The 21,297-nt window shown below is 39.2% G+C and overlaps 1 protein-coding gene and 1 pseudogene across 1 annotated transcript in view; one reads left to right on the top strand and one right to left on the bottom strand.

Moving 5' to 3' along the window:
• The window catches only part of ARMH3 (armadillo like helical domain containing 3), a 174,105-nt gene that overhangs the window by 86,931 nt on the left and 65,877 nt on the right, over positions 1-21,297 (top strand). The window lies entirely within an intron of this gene.
• LOC128779027 (cytochrome c oxidase assembly protein COX20, mitochondrial-like) lies at positions 9,220-9,400 on the bottom strand (annotated as a pseudogene).

The raw sequence follows: 21,297 nt of genomic DNA, 5'->3' as shown, positions 1-21,297 counted from the left end.
CCCAGGCGCCCCTTAAGTTTATTTATTTATTTATTTTATTTTTTTTTTTAATTTATTTTTGGGACAGAGAGAGACAGAGCATGAACGGGGGAGGGGCAGAGAGAGGAAGACACAGAATCGGAAACAGGCTCCAGGCTCCGAGCCATCAGCCCAGAGCCTGACGCGGGGCTCGAACTCACGGACCGCGAGATCGTGACCTGGCTGAAGTCGGACGCTTAACCGACTGCGCCACCCAGGCGCCCCTTAAGTTTATTTTTTTAAGAGAGAGCATGTGCATGGACATCCGCATGCAAGTGAGGGAGGGGCAGAGAGAGAGGGAGAAAGAATCCCAAGCAGGCTCTGTGCTATCAGCACGGAGCCCAACACGTGTCAGAAAATTGGCCCCTTGGGTCTCCCAGGGATACTGTGGGATGTTTAACTATTGGCCACCAAGTTTATTATCAAGGGTATATAAAGGCTCAGCAGTAAAACGCTGATAGTGTGCAACATTTACTTCTGTTGTCATAAAGATTGTTTGTGCTGATCCCACACCTGGAAGGGATTTCTAAGGAAGAGTGAATGAACTCTTAGCCACCTCTCCTGTAGTATGTTCTTTGATAACCAGGGGAAGGGTTTGGGCTGCATGTGAAATTTTCAGACATCTAACAGTTGAGAGGGTCTCAAACAGGTTTGGCGGTTGATGACCACTACAAGTTATGTCTTTGAGATCTTCTGGAATGCAATACATCTAACAGCAACACTAACATAGTATCTTACCAGCAGGTGAAAAGCAAGGCTGCAGACTTTTCTGTTCTTTGGAGTTTAGATTGTGACAGTGAAAATTAAAAGTGCCTCCACATGCTTGGAGGCCTAAATTTGCTCAAGTGTCAGTCTGTTTGCTTTTCACTTGTCTTTCATGGCTTAGTCATGCTAGTTCTTTAATTGTCAGAGTTATTTGTGTTTAAACAATTTGTCTCTCTCTTCCTGTTTGATCCTTCAGAGAGATTCTTAAAATGCAGCTGCTTAGAAACTGCTATTTTTTGAATTGAATTATAGTTGACATACAATGTTATATCAGTTTCAGGTATACGACATAGTGATTTGACAGTTCTGTTCATGGTGTGGGGCTCACCATGATAAGTGTAGTTACCGTCTGTTACCATACAAAGCTATTATAGTATTATTGATTGTATTGCCTGTGCTGTACTTTTCATCCTCGTGACTTACTTATTTTATAACTGGACATTTATACCTCTTAATCTCCTTCACCTATACCATCAATCCCCCAACCCTACCCATCTGGCAACCACCAGTGTGTTGTCTGTATTTATTAGTCTATTTTTGTTTATTTGCTTTTTGGTTTTGTTTTTTAGATTTCATATGGAAGTGAAATCATATGGTATTTGTCTTTCTCTGACTTATTTCACTTAGCATAATATCCTCTAGGTTCATCTATGTTGTTGCCAATGACAAGATTTCATTCTTTTTTATGGCTGAGTAATATTCCATTGTGTGAGAGTGTATTTGTATATATACCACAAATTTATCCCTTTATCTCTTGAAGGACACTTGGGTTGCTTCTGTATCTTGGCCAACGTAAATAATGTTGCAGGAAACATAGGAGTGCATATATCTTTTCAAATTAGTATTTTTGAGAAACTACTGATTTTATTAGAACACCTGAGGTCATTAACATACAGAGCCCTGTGTTTGTTCCTTTCCATGGGCAGGTTGTTCTTTGCTTTGCCTCAAGAAAATAAAATATTATTGCTCCATCTTTAAAATACCACTTTGAAAAGAAAATCCACTTTGTATAATTGTTACTTCAAATGCCTTCACGCATCAGCTGGGCCACAAAGGAAAAATACTCTGAGGGGCCACGTACAGGACTGGAAGGAAGGCATTTGGGAAGTTCTGCTTGGAGACACCTATGCTAAATATTTCCTGCCACCACTTAGTAGATTACCCCAGTGAGGTCATATACTTTAGGATGAGGTCTGCTGACTATTAACCTAATTAGCCAAAAGAGAAAAAGAAAAATGTGAGACTAAAATCTGACCTTCATCTAACCAACTTTCAAGGTAAGTAATTTGAAGCCCTTTAATGAATCTATTCAAGTTAACATCTTAATGCTTTTCACTTAATTAGCATTTTATTAGCACCAAGTTCACAATCCTATTCTCTGGTTGCTCACAGAAATAGTGGCTGAATCACTGCAAATAGGTTTTTCTTCTCATCTGTAATTTTCTTAAGGTGGATAAAGTTTTAACTCTATGATTAATATATTAAATTTTTCTTTTATTTGGAATGCATTAACCTAAAGTTTAGTTTTTCTTTGACGATGACCTTTTATCCATTAGGCTTCCAGGACTGGCAAGAATGACTTTTTAATTTTTTTTTTTTTTAATGTTTATTTATTTTTGAGACAGAGACAGATAGAGCATGAATGGGGGAGGGTCAGAGAGAGAGGGAGACACAGAATCCGAAGCAGGCTCCAGGCTCTGAGCTGTCATCACAGAGCCCAATGCTGGGCTCGAACTCAAGAACCGTGAGATCATGACCTGAACTGAAGTCGGAGGCTCAACCGACTGAGCCACCCAGGCACCCCAAGAATGACTTCTTAGATATTACTGTGGTTAGTAACAAGCTTGGGGTTTGGAATGAGAATTTATTGCATTTCTTTGTAAGTCTCATAATTGTTCACCTTGTGAGTTTGCCTCTAGTCCCTCTGTTTGCTCCATGATCTTTTTGTTTCAATGCTGAAGCGGTCCTCCCCCTACTTCCTGCTTATGTGCTTATGTAGCTGTTTTCCTTCACCCTAAAAAATGTTCCCTCCAAAAAAAAAAAAAAAAAAAAGAGGAGGAGGAGGAAAGCTTTAAATGTACACTCTGCTAGGGAGGCTAGAGAACAAGAATAGCTCTCAGCAGTCTCTAGATAGGGGGGTTCATTGAGCATAACACCCTTTGGAGCAGGCTGCATATAGAATTCTGAATGTCATGGGAAAAAAGCCCTCAGGCAGTAATCAGGGAGAGCACATTCACTGTTGATGTCCAGAGTTAGGGTTGGAAAGGGAATGTAAGGTCTCGCTCAGCCAGGCAGAGTCCCCCCAAATCCTCTTGCCCATGACCCTGTTTGAGCTACAGAATTTGCCTTAGTCACAGTTCTTTTATCAGAAAGGGTACCGATGAGTTGAGAGGACACAAAGCACTTCAGCTGAAGGATGCATCTTAGTCTAATGAAAAGTATATACGGACCGAAGCAATCAAATGATAGGAGCAGAGGCACTGGGCTGATGACTCTTGAGTAGCAAGAAGTACATGAAAATAAGCTTCTAGTCCAGTTGTCTGCTCAGAAGTGGCAGACAGGCAGGCTTACATTATCCCCTGGGTTAGAATTTATCAGTAATGACCTTTCTTGTGTTAATCAGACCCTGCTGATCCCCCATTACAGAGAATGAAAAGCATTATGCAGATTAAAACAAAGCACCAAAATGAGGCTGCTATAATATCGTTTCCCCAGTGACTGGGAGTATTACATATTATTCTAATAGTTGCTGTTCCCTAATCTCTTAAGACTACAGCTAGAAATAAAAAACCCAACACTGAATCCCATGTGGTTAATCATCTGTTTTGCCCTAACTTGGTTTGTATTGCCAAGTGAGGTTTTTTGCATTAGGTCATAGCTGGGCTTGGTGAACTGCAGTGCAGTCAGGAAGTCTTCGTTGAGCAGATTCACATATTTGTAACGAAATATTAAGATTATTATTTGGGGCTGCTGTGATTTTAGGTTAAGTGCGACTTTAGTGTATCAAACCCCTCCTTACCTCAATCTGAAATTTTTTGGGGTCTTTTTCCACTTTGCCTTTTTAAAGGAAAATTTCAAGAAAATATACCTAACATAAAATTTACCATTTTAACTATTTTTAAGCCTACGTTTCTGTGGCATTAAGCCCACATTGTTGTGCAACTATCACTATGAGCCATCTCTTTCATATTCTTCAATTGAAACTGAAACAGTGACTCGTTCCCTCCTCCCCTCAGCCCCTGGCAGTCACCATTCTGCTTCCTGTGCCTATGAGTTTGACTACCATAGGAACTTTATATAAGAGAAATTAAGCAATATTTGCGCTTTTATAACCAACTTATTTTACTTAGCATAATGTCCTCAAGGTTCTGTGTTGTGTCATGTATCAGAATATGCTTTTTTCCTTTTTTTTCTTAAGTTATCTCTGTACTCAATGTGGGCCTCAAACTCAAAACCCTAAGACCAAGGGTCACATGCTCCACTGACTGAGCCAGCCAGGAGCTCCTCCTTCCTATTTTTTTTAAAGACTGAATAATATTCCATTGTATGTATGCCACATTTTATTTACCCACTTATCCATCGATGCACCCTTTGCTTCTACTCTTTGGCCATTGTGAATAATGCTTTTATGAACATTGGTGTACAATTATTTGAGAACCTGCTTTTTCTTCTTCTTTTAGTGTTTAGGTTTATTTTATTGTTTTTAAAGTTTATTTGCTTATTTTGAAAGAGAGAGCAGGGGAGGGGCAGAGAGAGAGAGAATCCCAAGCAGGTTCCATGCTGTCAGCACAGAGCTTTACACAGGGCTTGAACTCACAAACTGTGAGACCATGAAATCAAGAGTCCGAGGCTTTAACTGACTAAGCCTACCAGGTGCCCTAGCTTTTTCTTGTTTTCTTCTACCCAGAAGTAGAATTGCTGATCTATGGTAATTTAATTTTGGGGGGAATCACCATAACGCTTTTCTACAGTAGCTGCACCATTTTACATTCCCACCAACAATGCCTAAGGGTTCCAATTTCTCCATATCATCGCCAACCCTTATTATTTTCTATTATTATTATTATTATTAATATTTATTGGGTCACCTGGGTGGCTTAGCCCGTTAGACATCTGACCCTTGATCTCATCTTGGCTCAGGCCATGATCTCATGGTTCATGGGTTTGGGCCCCACTTTAGGCTCTACGCTGGCAGTGGATCCTGATTGGGTTCTGTCACTCCCTCTCTCTGCCCCTCCCCCTCTTGTGTGCGTGTGTGCTCTCTCTCTCTCTCTCTCTCTTTCAGAATAAATCAACTTTAAAAAAAATTGATTTATTTTGTGAGAGAGTGTGCATGTGCACACATGCACCCATGCACACACATGTTGGGGGAGGGGTAGAGAGGGGGGAGAGGGAGAGTGGGTGAGTGAACAAGGGAGCATGAAATGGGGAGGGACAGAGGGAGAGGAGACTTGTCAGTCTGTCCCCTGCTGTGGGGCCCATTGTGGGGCTGAATCCCACAAATCCTGAGATCATGACCTGAGCTGAAATCAAGAGTTGAATGCTTAATCAACTGAGCAATGCAGATGCTCGTGTATTTTTTTTTTAACGTTTGTTTGTTTTTGAGAGAGAGAGACAGAGAGACAGAGAGACAGAGACTGAGTGTAAGTAGGCAAGGGGCAGAGAGAGAGGGAGACACAGAATCCAAAGCAGGCTCCAGGCTCTGAGCTGTCAGCATAGATCCCGACGCTGGGCTCAAACACACAAACCGTGGGATCATGACCTGAGCTGAAGTCAAGGCTTAATCGACTGAGCCACCCAGGAACCCTGGCCCTCTATTTTTTGATAATAGCTTTCCTAATGGATGTGAAGTAGTATTGAATTGCAGTTTTGGCTTGCATTTCCCTAATGAGTAGTAGTATTGGTTATCTTTACATGTGCTTATAGGCTATTTGTCTATCTTCTTTGGAGAAATGTCTATTCCTATCCTTTACCAATTTTTAAATTGGGTTGTTTGGGTTTTTTGTTGTTGAGTTTTAGGAATTCTTTTTATATTCTGGATACCAGTCTCTTGTGAGGTATGTGGTTTGCAAATATTTTTTTCCCATGGATTGCCTTTTCATTCTGTTGATCATGTCCTTTGATACACAAAAGTTTTTAATTTTGATGAAGTCCAGCTGATCATTTTTTTCTTTTGTTGACCATGCTTTTGGTGTTATATCCAAGCAATCATAGCTAATTCAAGTCCTGCAGCTTTCCCATGTTTCCTTCTAAGACTTTTATAGTTTTAGCTGTTACATTTAGGTCTTTGATACATTTTGAGGGAAGTTTTGTATATGGTGCAAGGTAAGGGTCCAACTTCATTTTTTTGCATGTGGGTATGGAGTCTACCCAGCACCCACTTTGCTTTTTTGATATAACACAGTTATGATTTCTTAATTTGAATCGGGCTGAATTAACTTGTAAGCACAGAAATGGAGACTCCACATTTTTTTCTGTATGCATCTATTGTGTTTTGTGTTTTAGGTTTGCTCATTCCTCTGCTTGTTTAGAGATGGCATAACATAGTGATTAAGAGCAGGGTCTCTTAAGAGTTAAGTTGTCTGAGTTTGAGTCTAAGCTCTACCACTTACTTTGGACAAATTCTTTAACCACTCTTTGCTTTTCCTCATGGAATGGGGGTCATTGTTGAGATGATTAAATGACAATATATGTAAAGTACTTGGAATAGTGCCTAGCATACCATCAGTGCTATATAAGTGTCCATTGTTATCATCTTCTTAAAAAGAAGATGATGCACCTTGTTCTTGCACCATGTTCTTAAGGTACAAGTCTGGAGGTCTTACCAACCTTGGTTCTAATGATCTGCATGGGACTTCATTCTAGACAAGCAACCCCCTTCCATATCCAGCTGTATTCAGTTCTCTTGGCTTTACTCATGTGGACTTAGAAGGGACCAGAAATATAGAATGATACCATTTACAACCTGACATCAGGGGCCCCATTGGAACTTAGGTTGTCAGTCTGTATCTTGGCATCATCATTGGGAAAATAGTTTGGACAGGGAGAGTTTATGTTTTCCCTCACTTCTAGCCCTTTGAGGAGATATTTGACCAAGAAACTTTGTCTTTACTATTTTAACACTTCCTTCTTCCCATTAATGTGGTTAAAGAGAATGTGCCCAAAAGGAATATGCTTATAACTGCAAAGATACGAATCAATGTGTTCTAATGTCTGATTGGAGGGATTACAGATATTTTAATTTTTTCTTACATTTTAATTTATTAAAAACATTTGGCTGTGGATTTTTTTTTTAGATGCCCTTTATTTGTAAGTTGACAAAATTCCCTTCTATTCCTAGTTTATTGAGTGGTTGTTTTTTTGTTTTTTTGGTTTTTTTTTGTCATAAAAAGGTATTGGGTTTTGTCAGATGCTTTTTCTGTGTCTATTGAGATGATTTGTTTCTTATTCTATTGATACAACTATATACATTGATTTTCACATGTTAAACCAGCCTTGCATTCCTGGGATAAAGTCCACTTGGTTAAGATGTATAATTCTTTTTATATGTTGCTGGATTCAGATTGCTAGTATTTGCTGCAGATTTTTGTACCCACATTCGTCAGAGAGATTGTTCTGTAGTTCTCTTTCCTTGTGGTCTTTGTCTGGTTTTGACACCAGGGTAATGGTGGCCTCATAGAATGAGTTGGGGAAATGGTCCCTCTCTTCAGTTTTTTTTAGAAGCCTTTAAAGGATTTAGAGATTCTTTAAATCTTTGGTATAGTTCATCCATGAAGCCATCAGAGCCTGGACTTATATTCACAGGTAGTTTTTTTAAAAATAGTAATTAAATCTTTTTGCTTGTTTTATAGGTATGTTCAGATTGCCTGTTTCTTTTTGAGTTAGTTTCAATAATTTTGGGTTTTTTTCTTGTTTTTTGAAAAATATTTTAATGTTTATTTATTGATTTTGAGAGAGAGAGAGAAAGAGTTGAGTAAGAGAGGGGCAGAGAGAGAATCCCGTGCAGATTCTGCAGTGTCAGCACAGAGCCCAATGTGGGTTTCAAACTCACAAACTGTGACATCATGACCTGAGCAGAAATCAAGAGTCAGTTCTTTAACCGACTGAGCCACCCAGGTGCCCCTAGTTTCCGTATTTGTGTCTTCCTAAGAATTTGTCCATTTCATCTAAGTTGTCTAATTTATTGGCATACAGTTGTTTATAATGGTACTTTATAATACTTTAGTGTTTCTGTAAGGTGAGTAGTAATATTCTTTCATTTCTGATTCTAGGAATTTGAATTTCTTCTCTTTTATCAGTCTAAAAGGTTTGTCACTTTTGTTGATCTTTTCAAAGAACCAGCTTTTGGTTTTATTGGTTTTCTTTTTTGTTTTTCTATTCCTTATTTCATTAATTTCTACTCTTTATTATTTTCTTCCTTCTGCTTATTTTAGGCTTAAACGTCATAAAAAAAAAAACCCTCAATGTTACATTAGTTTCAGGTGTACAATATAATGATTGACAAGTCTATACAACACGTTTATATGTTATGCTCAATAAATTTTACATGGTAGAAATAATATAGGGTGGGGATGCCTGGGTAGCTCAGTTGGTTAAGCATCTGACTCTTGATTTCAGCTTGGGTTATGAACTCAGGGTCATAGGATTGAGCTCCCCATTGACCTCTGTGCTGAGTGTGGAGCCTGCTTGAGACTCTCTCTCTCCATCCCTCTCTGCCCTTCCCTCATGCTCTCTCTCTCTCTCTCAAAATAAATAAATTAAAAAAAAATAATACAAGGTATATTCTCTGACCACAATAGAATGAAATTAAAAATCAACAACAAAAAGAAATTTGATCAGAGAATATATCTTGTATTATTTCTGTCATTTAAAATTTTTGAGGTTTATTTTATGGCCTAGCATATTATCTATCCTAGAAAATGTTCCATATGTCCTTGAGGAAAATATCTATTCTGCTGTTGAGGAAAATATCTATTCTGCTATTCTTTTCTAGATGTCTGTTAGGTTTAACTGATTTTTAGTGGTGGTCAAGTTTTCTGTTTCTTTGTTGATCTTCTGCCTAGTTGTTCTAGCCATTATTAAGGAATGGGTATTAAAGTCTCCCAATTTCTATTAGGTTTTTATTTTATTTTATTTATAACTAACACATAACATTATTTACTTCACTGAAAGCCTTATGGTACATACCAGGTTTAATAGAATTGACCTCAGTTTTGTTCACACTGACTCCAGTGAGTTGTATTTGGGTTTTCTATGCTGAGACTACTTGATTTCTGCTGTTGCTGTTGGTTTGTTTTCTTTCAGGATCAAGGTGGGTACTTTCATATAAAATCTTATTTTTAGTTCCTTCTCTGGCAATTCCTTTCTCGATTTTTAGCCTTGCATAATTATACTTAAAATGGAACCAGCTTCCTAAAGCCACCAAGATAAATCTTCCTACTCCAACATCACATGATCTTCTAATTCTACTAAAATGCCCAAGGCCAGCCACAGAAGATCCTAATGAACCATACAATATTGAATCCCATGCACAGGGAATGTTTTCCACATCTAAAATTCCTAGGATCTTAAAGGGCTTCCGCTTTGCTGGTTTGCCAGGCAGTGGTGTGGCGGCCATGGGCTCTAGTACCCAATTTTTATTGTTGAATTGCCTCAGCTTTTATTTCTGTCGTGACACACCTTTTTCATTCTTTTACTTTCAACCTATTTGTATCTTTGAATCTAAAATGTGTCTCTGGTGGATAGCATATAGTTGGATCTTGTTTACTTTAGTCTGACAGTCTCTGCCTTTTGATTGGGTTATTTATTCCACTCACATTTAGTGTTGTTGTTGATATAATTGAACTATGTCTGCCATTTCATTTCTAGTTTGCTGTGTGTTTCATGAATTTGTGTTCCTCTGTACCTTTATTTTTATTTTTTTAAATGTTTGTTTATATTTGGGGGAGAGAGAGAGAGTGAGAGTGTGAGTGGGGGAGGGGCAGAGAGAGAGGGAGACACAGAATCTGAATCAGGCTCCAGGCTCTGAGCTGTCAGCTGTCAGCACAGAGCCTGACGCAGGACTCCAGCTCACAAGCTGTAAGATCATGACCAGAGGCCAAAGTCCAGTGCTTAACTGACTGAGCCACCCAGGTGCCCCAACTTTTTTTTTAATTAAAAAAAACTTTTATTTTAGAGAGAGCATGAGTGGGGGAGGGGCGGGGGGGGGGAGAGAGAGAGAGAGAGAGAGAGAGAGAGAGAGAGAGAAAGAGAAAGAGAGAGAGAAAGAGAGAATTCTAAGCAGGTTCCATCCCATGGCCCTAGTATGACCTGAGCCAAAATTAAGAGTTGGACACTCAACAAACTGAGCCACCCAGGTGCCTTTTCTCTGCACCTTCTTAACTGCCTTCTTTTGCATTAAGTAAATATTTTTCAATGTAGCACTTTGATTTCTTTAATGATTTTTTTTCACTGTTTCTTTTAGTTACTTCGTTAGTGGTTGCTGTAGGGTTTACCATATACATAAACATCTTAACTTATTGGAATCACAAACTGTTTAGATTATACTAAATTCCAGTGAGATACAGAAACATAACTCTTCTGTAGCTCTAAATAACATACACATGCAACACTCACTTCAGTGAACTTTATTTGCCAAAAGCACACTAAAAAGGAGAATTTCATGTATTTCCTGAGAAAGTAAGGATGCATTAGAAACAGGACCCTAATTTTATTTACTTTATCATGTCTGGAGCTAAGACTAGGTGAGAATGGGGAAATAGTCTGTTTAGAGTTTAGATACATTTTGTTTGTTAAGAGATTCTGTCACAGGTGGGTGTTAAACACAGCATTCTAGATCCTGCTCCATTCTTCGGTGAGCTGATAGCCTACGGCTCAAAATATATTGAGCTCGTTGTCTCTTGATGCTTGCATGTTGGGCTTTGTAACAAATAAAGAGTATGGTGCAAAAGGAATAGCACTAATTGGTAAATGTAATTTTGAGAGAAGGACACAGTAGTTTGATGTGGAATGGATGAAGGTGTGTTCATTTATGTCTGGAGTCAGTGTTGATTTGTGGAAAATCATCTTGTCCTGTGCTCCATCTTTTGCATCTCATTTTCTCCCACCAAGGTAGGGGCTGCTAATTGTGGCCTGTTTTTATCCACGCAGATAAGGGACTATTTCTGGCATATGACTCCTAGGAGAAAAGAAGCCAACCTTGAGCTCAGCCCTCTGTCCTGAATCAAGCTCTTGGGCTGTAAAACAGGACCTCCTTAGTGGGCCCCAGGTGCATGCTCTGAGAGTGTCAGTTGAGGCCTCCCAGGTGTGGGGCCTCAACTTTTGTAAACACTGGGTTTTATAGGAATGTGAATAGCCAACTTAAGGAACCTTGTAAATGGTGAGTTAGTTGGAAGAGATCTTATACATATCTGGTGACCTTATTTTGAATGTTCTTTTGGAAAACAATTAGTCTTTTTGCTTGTTAATTACATTGATGTTTTTCTCTTTCTTTTTTTTCTTCTTTTTTAAAAAAGTTTATTTATTTTGAGAGAGAGAAGGGCAGAGAAAGGGAGAGACAGAATCCCAAGCAGGCTTTGCTCTATTAGCTCAGAGCCTGACATGGGGCTTGAACCCACAAACCTTGAGATCATGACCTGAGCTGAGATTGAAAACTGGATTCTTAACAGATGAGCCACCCAGGCGCCATGATAATTTTTTTCCTTCCTTCCTTCCTTCCTTCCTTCCTTCCTTCCTTCCTTCCTTCCTTCTTTCCTTCATGTTTATTTAATTTTGAGAGAGAGAGAGAGACAGAGAGCGCAAGCTGCAGAGCGGCAGAGAGGGAAGGAGACAGAGGAGCCAAAGCACGTTCCAAACTGTCAGCACAGAGCCTGACATGGGGCTCAAACCCACAAACTGTGAGATCATGACCTAGCTGAAGTTGGATGCTTAACTGACTGAGCCACCCAGGTGACCCTGTTTTTCTCTTTCTTAATGAATTATGGCAAGTACTTACTTGAACATTTTGGAGGTGGTTTGGAGGGACTGTTTTTGTGACCGAGCCAGTGATACTAGAGGAGCTGTTTCTGGGTGACTAGAGGTAATTAAGAGCCCTGGGCCTTGAGGTAAGTTGAAAGGGCTTGATTCTGAGCAGAGAGTTGTAGGTGAAATTGGCAGTTTCTTCCAGAGTGTTCTAGCCCTTGGTCCCAGGTGTGTGAGTGAATGGCCCCCACGTGGTAGGAAAACAAATTCTCTCCTCTTTTTAGGTCCACAGTCCTTCAACATTCTGTTTCTCTAAATGTGTATATACACAGCAAAGTCCTGTTGTTTGCGCTTGTGCCACCAGTAATTAATTGGATCTCCTTTCCTATAATTCTGTGGTGTGGTAAATTAACTTTAGGTTTTTAAACTTAGCATTAACTTTTTTATGGCTGTCGGAGATGAGCCATCTGACATATGTCCTTTATTCTGCTAGTCTTTTAATCAGCAGATCCTACCCTGTGCCTTTTCCAGTTTCTTATTACGTAAGCATCAAAAACCTGGGAAGAGAGAGATTCAGAGAGAGAAAGAATGAGTAAGCGAAAGGGTGGTATATTTGTGTGAGATGGACTTGAAATCCTTTCTTTAGAAGCCTCTGGTCTTAGGAGCATTTCTTTATTCTTCTGTTTCTGTCACTGCTTCCTTGGCTTTACATCTGTTTCTAAATGCTAGGAGTTGAGAACCAGAGGGGCAGTCAAGATGACCTAGAATTACTGCTGTTTTAGTAGGTCAGAAAGAAAGGTATTTCCAGTTGATTCATTAGATAATTGGGTCAGAGGGTTGGGAAGGGGCTAGAGTCTATAGCAGTCCAAAGCCTAGCTATCACTCCTGGGCCTTTGCTCTTTCCCAGCCAGCTCTTCTCCTTCTCTGGCTCTCTGGAGATGGCCTGCTTTTGCTGGTACAACTGTCCTTGGTCCTTTAGGGATGTGCTGCTCCCTAATTGTCATTGATCCCAAGGTAAGACAAAAAGTTTCATTTTCACTTGAGAAAAGGTTGATTTTTTTTTTTCTTCTTGAAAAGGAACTCTCGCTAGGTAGGAAGTATAGACACTTAATCATGACTTAGTTCACAAATGCTGGGGTTTTAAAAAAAATTTTTTAATGTTTTTATTTATTTTTGAGAAAGAGAAAGACAGAATACTAGTGAGGGAGGGACAGAGGGAGAGGGAGACACAGAATCCAAAGCAAACTCCAGACTCTGAGCTGTCAGCACAGAGCCCAACGCAGAGTTTGAACTCATGAACCGTGAGATCATGACCTGGGCCGAAGTCAGATGTTTAACTGACTGAGCCACCCAGGTGCCCCTCACAAATGCTGGTTTCTAAATGTAACTTCTATAAATCCTAGCCACAAATGGGATCAATAGGCATAATTTAGATCCTTAATTCCTTTCCTTTTTCCATCCAACATCTAGGGCACTTAAAAAAGTCTTTTAAAATTGTGGGCAGTTCTTCACCTTATCCCTTAATTTTCTCTCTCCATTTTTCTTTCCGAAAAATTGGGCTGGAACTCTGGTCATATAACTCAGATATTCTAACCCCGTAGAACACAGTAGATTGTTAATCTGTTAGTGGGTTCTAGAACCTATTATAATTGGGTAACAATATATCATCCTGGTCAGCAAACCCAACAGGCTTCTCTTCAGTAGGTGAAATTTTAGTTTTCTTTGGATTATTGTGAACAAAAAGAGGAGTGTTTTGGGCTCTGTAGGAGCGTAATCACTCAATTAAATTCTCAGATTTATACCAGATACCACATACCATACTTCGTCTTTTCTATGGGACTTTGATCTTACAGATTAGCGGTGCCAGGATCACAGAACCTTAAAAGCTAAAAGAACTGAAGATGCCATCTACTCTGGTCTGCTTCCCAAAGCAGAAGTCTCACTTATTGGGGTCACAGCCTGCCTCTCCTTGAATACTTAGTGAAAATAGTGCTTAATACTTTAGGATATAGACTATTCAGTTTTTTAAATAATGAGAATCATAGGGCATCTGGCTGGCTCAGTTGGTGGAGCATGTGACTTGTGATCTTGGGGTTGTAAGTTCGAGTCCAACTTTGGGTGTAGAGATACTTAAAAAAATAAAATCTTTGTAAAAATGTTGAGAATCTTTTCCTCATGTTGGAATCTTCCTCTTTATAACCTGAACCTTTAGATGCAACACCAAAAAATGTACTCTGTCTTCTATATATTAACTTCTTCAAAGGGCTAAGATGTATACTACTGCCTTTCTGTACTATCCTTTCTTCCTTCAGTTGTTATTCATTTGTCATGGTTTTTAAAATATCTGGCATACTGTGATTGTCCTTTAGATATATATTTAAAAAAATTTTTTTTACATTTATTTATCTTTTGAGAGACATAGAGCACAAGTTGGGGAGGGGCAGAGAGAGAAGGAGACACAGAATCCAAAGCTGGCTCCAGGCTCTGAGCTGTCAGCACAGAGCCTGACGCGGGGCTCGAACTCACAAACCCTGAGATCATGACCTGAGCAGAAGTCGGACGCTTAACCGACTGAGCCACCCAGGCGCCCCGATAGTGAAAATCTTAAGCAGGCTCCACGCCCATCTCAGACAGTGAGATCATGACCTGAGCCGAAATCAAGAGTTGGACATTTAACCAACTGAGCCACCCAGCCACCCCTGAACTTTTCTTTAACCTAAATGAAGCTCTTTATCCTTACTATATTGTTTTAACTTTATTTATTTTGAGAGAGCGAGAGCAAGCAGGGAAGGGGCAGAGAGAGAGAGACAATCCCAAGCAGGCTCTCTGCTGTCAGCTCAGAGCCCGACACAGGGCTGAGCCCACAAACCACAAGATCATGACCTGAGCCAAAATCAAGAGTCAGACAATCAGCTGAGCCACCCAGGTGCTCCACTCTTTATCCTTATTAAATATATCTTGTTCATTGCAGCTCATCATTCTAGTTTATCGGGATATTTTTTGAGTCCTGATGATGTCATTCTGTGTATTGGTTTTCTTTTGCAGCTTTGTATCATCAGCACATTTGATAACTATGCCTTCTAAATTTTTGTCCAGATGCTTTGATCTAATCCTGACTCTGCTACTGATTTGGTGGATGATTTGGGAATATTTTCTCTCCTTTTTGGGTTTTGGCTTGCTGCTATTATATAAAATGGCCTCAAAAACTGGGAAAAAAAAAAAAAACCTCCTTAAGAATCAACTGCAAAGCTCTTTGTAAAGAATAAATTTGTGAAGAAAAAACTGTGGGTGGGGAATCATCAGCCAGGGCCAGACTAGAAAAATAAAATCCTTTTATAGAAAAATCAGAGACAACAATCTTCATAGAATGGTTCAAGTCTTCCTCTGTCCTCCTACTCTCCCAAAACCCCAAGAGGGAATTTACCAGTTGAAATAAATTAAAAAATAATAACATAAAAAAGAAAAAAAAAAGATGGTTGCAAGCGTTAGTTCTTATTATATTGAGAAATTAAAACCTAACAGAGAACATTGAAGAGGCGGTTTGGAGTGAGGGTAGGTGGGAAAGCTTTACTGAGAAAGAAGATGCTCTTTACTGTTTTCTCTTTTAATTAGTAGTAAGCTTGGTGGTCACAGTAAAGGCTCTTCTGAGTTGGGGTCCATAGGGAGAGAAGGAAAGTCACTGCTGCCTGCTATTTCTCCTCTAAACAAGCCTTGCCTTGTGCACTGCCTTTCCCCTGGGTTCTTAAAGAAGGTGTGTGATCATCTAAAACTGAAACTGAGGCAGCGTTTTAAGCAGGCAATTAATGACATGGTAAGAATTTTTAGCTTCAGTACATTAATTGTTAAATGAATTGTGTCTGCATTTTACTGTCATTTTACTGTGATATCAGCCTAATTACATATATAGTGTTACAGAGTGGAAGATAATAATAAGCAGAATTATGCACTCAGTGATCAGACTTCAGGAATTTCTAACACTGAAGAAAGATTTTCTTCTTAAACTGTCTCTTGCTGTTCTTTTTATGTGTAGGTTTTGATTAATTTTACCTCGATTATACATTTCTCCCTGGGGCCCAGATATTGTGCATGCTCTAGCAAAGTGGGCTTCTATTGTAAGAGGTTTAATGAGATTTTTTGTTCTAATTGGTTTCCATATAATTTCTTTTAAAACCAATAACATGTGAGGGGGATGTCAAACACAGGGTGCAATAATGCATTTTCACTGCCCTGAACACCAAAAAACATTAATTTCTCTCTCATTTGACATTATTTTCATATAATGAAAATTCTCGGTCTCAAGGAAGTTCCAGAGACAGTGGTTCTCATTGAGCTCCCCTTTCCTTTATTTATGTTGGTGACATCCCTGAAAAGGCAGCGGGATTGCTTACCTGTAGTTGGAACTCAGTCTGGGTAGAAGGGAGTGAAAGATTTCCGACTAGGGTTTTGACTGTGCATCATCTTCCTTATGGGATAATTTTCTAATTGGGATTCAGATAGGGATGGATTAAAGACCGTTCCTTTGCCCATTTAATCGGAATTAATTTCCTACTTGAAAAATGTGAACTATTTGATAAGTTCTAAAAAGTACTATATTAATTTGTATTTGTTATAAAGCTTGATCCTAAAATGAATATCTGTGAGCCACTCTCGCTAATCAATAGAATGTTACCAACTCACTGAAAACCTTTCTATTTTAATTATACATATAGTAAAATGCAAAATCGTAGGTGTGTAATTGGACAGCTTTTTACGTATGTATATACCTCTGTAATACCATCCAGTTCAAGACCTAGAGCCTTCCCATTGCTCCAGAAAGTGCCTCGTGACTCTCCTTTTCCCCAGAATTGTGCACTTTTCTGACTTCTTTCACCATAAATTAGTTTTTCCTGTTTTTGAGTTTCATGTAAACAGAATCATATAGAAGATCCTCTTTTGTGACTCTCTTCTCACACTCAATAAGTTTTTGAAATTCATCCACTTTGTTGTGTATATTATTTCATTCCTTTTTAAAAAATATAAACATTTTTATGATTTTTTTAAGTTTTATTTATTGAAGTAATCTCTGCACCCAACATAGGGCTCAAACTCACAACCCTGAGATCAAGAGTCGCTTGCTCAAGCCAGCCAGGGCCCCCCAAATTTAGACAGTTTTGAACTCTGGTAAAAAAAAAGATATAAAATTTACAATGTTAAGTGTTTTTAGGTATACAGTTTAGTAGCATTAAGTGTTTTCACATTGTTCTACAATAGATCTCTAAGGCTTTTTCATCTACTCTATACCCATTTAAAAAACAGCCCCCCCCCCCATTTCCCCTCCTCCATGTCCCTGGCAACCACCATTCTACTTTCTGTTTCTATGAATTTGACTACTTTAGATATCTCCTATATGTGGAATCAACACAGTATTTGTCTTTTTGTGACTGATTTATTTCACTTAGCATAATGAGCTCAAAGTTCATTCATGTTGGATCACATGAAAGGATTCTCTTCCTTTTTAAGGCTAAATAACATTCCATTGTATGTATAAACTGCATTCTGTTTATTTATCTGTTGGTGGACATTTCAGTTGTTTCCACATTTTGGCTGTTATGAGTAATGCTGCTATGAACATGGGTGTGCAGAGATCTAGTATATGTAGTTCATTCCTTTTTATTGCTGAGTAGTATTTTATTTTGTAAATATAACACAGTTTATTCTCCCCATTTCTTTATCAGTTGGATTCTCTAAACTTCTAGTCTTACTTGTTATCTTCTGTGCCTCTCTTTCTCTTGCTCTTTCCTGTGTTCATTCCCTTCACTGGCTCCCTTAATACCTGCAGAATAAAATTTAATCTCTGTAGCATGGCATACAGTTCCATTCTTTTTAAAAAAAATGTTTTTAAGTTTATTTATTTTTGAGAGCGAGAGAGCAAGCAAGCACAAGTGGGGGGGGGGGCAGAGAGAGAGAGAGAGAGAGAGAGAGAATCCAAAGCGGGCTCCAGGCTCTGAGCTGTCAGCACAGAACCCACAAACTGCAAGATCATGACCTGAGCTGAAGTCAATGCTCAATTAACTGAGCCACCCAGGCACCCCATAGTTCCATTCTTAATATGCTTTCTGGACTCTGTGTCCTCACCACAGCTATGCCAGACCACATAGAGTTCTCTGGACAAAACAATGACACTTATAGTTGTCTGGACAGTTTCCTACTCCAGACCCTACACACACACACACACACACACACAGACACACACACGTTTCCTCCCTGCCTTAGATGTCCTTCCCCAGGTTGTCAGCTTACCTCCTGAAATAGTACACGTTGATCATTGCTTTTAGAGCCAGGTCTATCCATAGTACAGTAATAACTATTTGTGTATCTTTTTTACTAGGCTGTGAGCTCTTTGAAGGCAGGCAGCATCCATGTCTAACTCCATAACACAGTGCCTGTGTTCATTGAATATCTGTTGAACATAGATCTATAAACAGAGTTCTGCTCTTTTAGACAAGTGGGTATTCAGGATACTGGCTGGGCCTGATCTGGAATGGGCTGGGAATAATATTAATTCCTTTACTGTTGGGCTGATGAATATTAATTCACTTACTGTTCGAGGGAACCCATAGAACAATCCAGAGACCACATTTCAGAGAATCACTGAACAAAAGTGCCAGTCAGACTCTCCAAAAGAGAAATGGACTGAAGGCCAGAGTGTAAGAGTTCAGAAACAGGTCATAGGTGCAAGCCAGGGATAATAGAGCAAAAAGGTTTGGAGAGGAGGGTAAGGATTAAAATCTAGAGGAAAATGCCCTAGGCCAAATAGGGTCTCTACAACAGCTTTTCTCAAGTTGTGAGCATAGTCAGGGTGAAGTGTGAAAAGCATGACTTTCTCTGTACAGTTGAATAAGTGTTGAATGTTTCATGGGATCCATCATTGGAGGTCAAGCAGGTCAGTAAAGAGAAAACCACTTTGATACAGCCAGCAGATGCCTGGGACTCTGTCACGTGCTTTAACTTATAGGAGTTTGCTTAAAAAAAAAAGAGAGAAAGAGAGCCTTTCAAGACTAGTAAATAAAGAAAAAAAAAGCTAGAAATGGGAATATTAAGGGAAAGACTTAAAGTGCCATGAGCTTCCTTTGCAAAGAAAAGGGCAGTTCTTCTGGTCTCAAATATGGCCAAGCAGAGAGGGTGGCTGGGAAGGAGGAGATAAGAAGATAACTTTCTTATACCTTCTTAGCTAGTGTATATCACTTTGTCTTTGAAAATTGAAGGCATTCAGAATTATCAGCCTGTTGGTATTCTTCAGACTGGTGAAGCTGTTGGGGCCTAGGGAAAATGGGCCATTGTTTAAAGAAGGAATGAAGAAAGGAGGGAGAGAAGAGAAGGATGGAGTAAAGGTTTCTTTGAGCTAAGTTTCACTGCAGTGATACGTGCATCCCCCTCTACCCTTTGCTTATTCTGAAATCAGAAGCTCTCTTTGCCCCTGTTGTCAATTATTAAGGATCTTCTCCTTGGGTTTTGGTAATATCTGTGACCCACAATTGTCACTCCTAGTGCTGTTTTCTTTTCATGAGTCATTTAGCAATTATTTATGGATTTCACTAAACTGACCTAGATTTAGAACTCTTGTGGTTAAGACCTCCATGCCTATTGACATGTACCTCAGCCCCATAACCCTTAGCTCTTTGGGTGTTCAAGGGACTGTAATTTGATTTGAAAAGCTCGGTGTTCTTTTTCTTCAGAAATCAGTGTTCTACTAAGGCTGACAATTCATTGTCTCCTGGATAATTTTGAGTCAGGATAACAAATTAGAGTTTGGGATACATTACAGATGATAAATGCGACTTCCTTAAAGGGAAATCCATTTGTTTTGCTTAGTGTTTCTGTGATTAATTACTTGCCAGATTAAATTGCTCCATAAAAATGCATAGTATTTTATTCGATTGCTCTTCATGGTGATTAATTAGGCCATACTGTTGCTTTGTATGTTAATTATGCTGACATTTTTTTTTCTCTTCTCTAGTTTAATTAATACAGCATATACTTGAAAGATTGTTTTGGGGATGGGATACTATCTTAGGAAGAACGAAGCCCTGTGTAGCTTTTAGGCTGGTATTAAAGAGTAAGACCTCAAATTTTGTGTGCTCTCTACGGATCCTTGTCTGTATCTGTGACTTGCAGAAAGTGCACTAAGTGCAAACGAGTCAGGAAGAGCTCTGCTTGGTTTCCCTGTAATTATTAAAGGTGATATACTGAAGATTCTTGGCTCAATTGAAAAGTGATTAAGAATATAGAGGAGAAGCTACTGATGCAATGTGTGGTGTAAAACAAGTGTAAAGCTAAATGCTAGTGTGTGGGGGTAGAAAGAGTTTGTTCCCTAGGCTGCTGCAGGGGGCCAGTGAGGAAATCAGGCATATTTAACATTTTTATTAATGATCCAGGGCTGAAAGTATAAACACTGTTAATGAAGTTTGTAAGTGATCCTGATTTGGAGATATTTCCTGCACCCAGGAGGGCGGAGAAATGATATAGATGGACCCGGAAGAGAAGCATCACAGTTATTCTATTGGGAAAATGCATATCTGCTTTGTAGAAATGACATGCATAGAACCAGGCAGGTTTTTTTTTTTTTTAAGTTTTATTTATTTTGAGAGAGAGAAAGCGTGGGCGATGCACATGAACTAGTGGGGAGGCGGGGCAGAGAGAGAGGAGGGGAGAGAGAATCCCAAGCAGCCTCTGCTCTGTTGCTGTCACTGCAGAGCCCGATGCAGGCTGTGTCTCATGAACCATGAGATCATGACCTGAGCCAAAATCAAGAGCTGAGCCACTCGGGTGCCCCCAGGGAGATGTTTTCAAAAGTAGATCTTCCAGCAGTCCACTCCTAGGTACTTACCCAAGTGAAATGAAAACTTGGATTGAACACATGTTTGCAGTGGCTTTATCCACACATTCTCTGGACACTGGAAACAACCCAAATGACCCTCTACTAGGAATTAAATAAATAAACTTGTCTACCCATATAATGAAATACTACTTAGCAATAAAAAGGAAAGAACTGATACATACAGCAACGTGTATGAATTCAGTTGCTTTATACAGTATGAAAGAAACTTGACTCAAAAGGCTACATAGCAGAGCCCTGGCTGGCTCAGTCAGTGGAGCTTGGGACTCTTGATCTCAGGGTTGTGAGCCTGAGATCATTTGAGCCCCATATTGGGTGTAGAGATTAGTTAAAAATAAAATCTTAAAAAAAGAAAAAAGCCTACATAGTGTATGATTCCATATATATGACTTTCTGGAAATGGCAAAATTGTAGGGACAGAATTCAGATCAGCCAGGGGCTAGGGTTGGGACCAAGGGCACAGAGGAACTTTTTGGGTGATGAAATTGTTCTGTATCTTGATTGTGGTGTTTGATTATGTGACTGTATGCATTTTTCAAGACTTGTAGATCAGACATTAAAAAGGGTAAATTTTACTGTATGCAAATTATACCTTAGTTTAAAAATTAGAAAAAAAAAAAAAAGGGCACCTGGGTGGCTTAGTCGGTTAAGTGTGGGACTTCATCTCAGGTCATGATCTT

The sequence above is a fragment of the Panthera pardus genome, unplaced genomic scaffold (assembly GCF_024362965.1).
Source record: "Panthera pardus isolate Hobbes unplaced genomic scaffold, ASM2436296v1 HiC_scaffold_22, whole genome shotgun sequence".
In the NCBI taxonomy this organism is placed as follows: Eukaryota; Metazoa; Chordata; class Mammalia; order Carnivora; family Felidae; genus Panthera; species Panthera pardus.
Note: the sequence above shows the minus strand (reverse complement) of the source record. Positions and strands in the feature narration are given on the sequence as shown.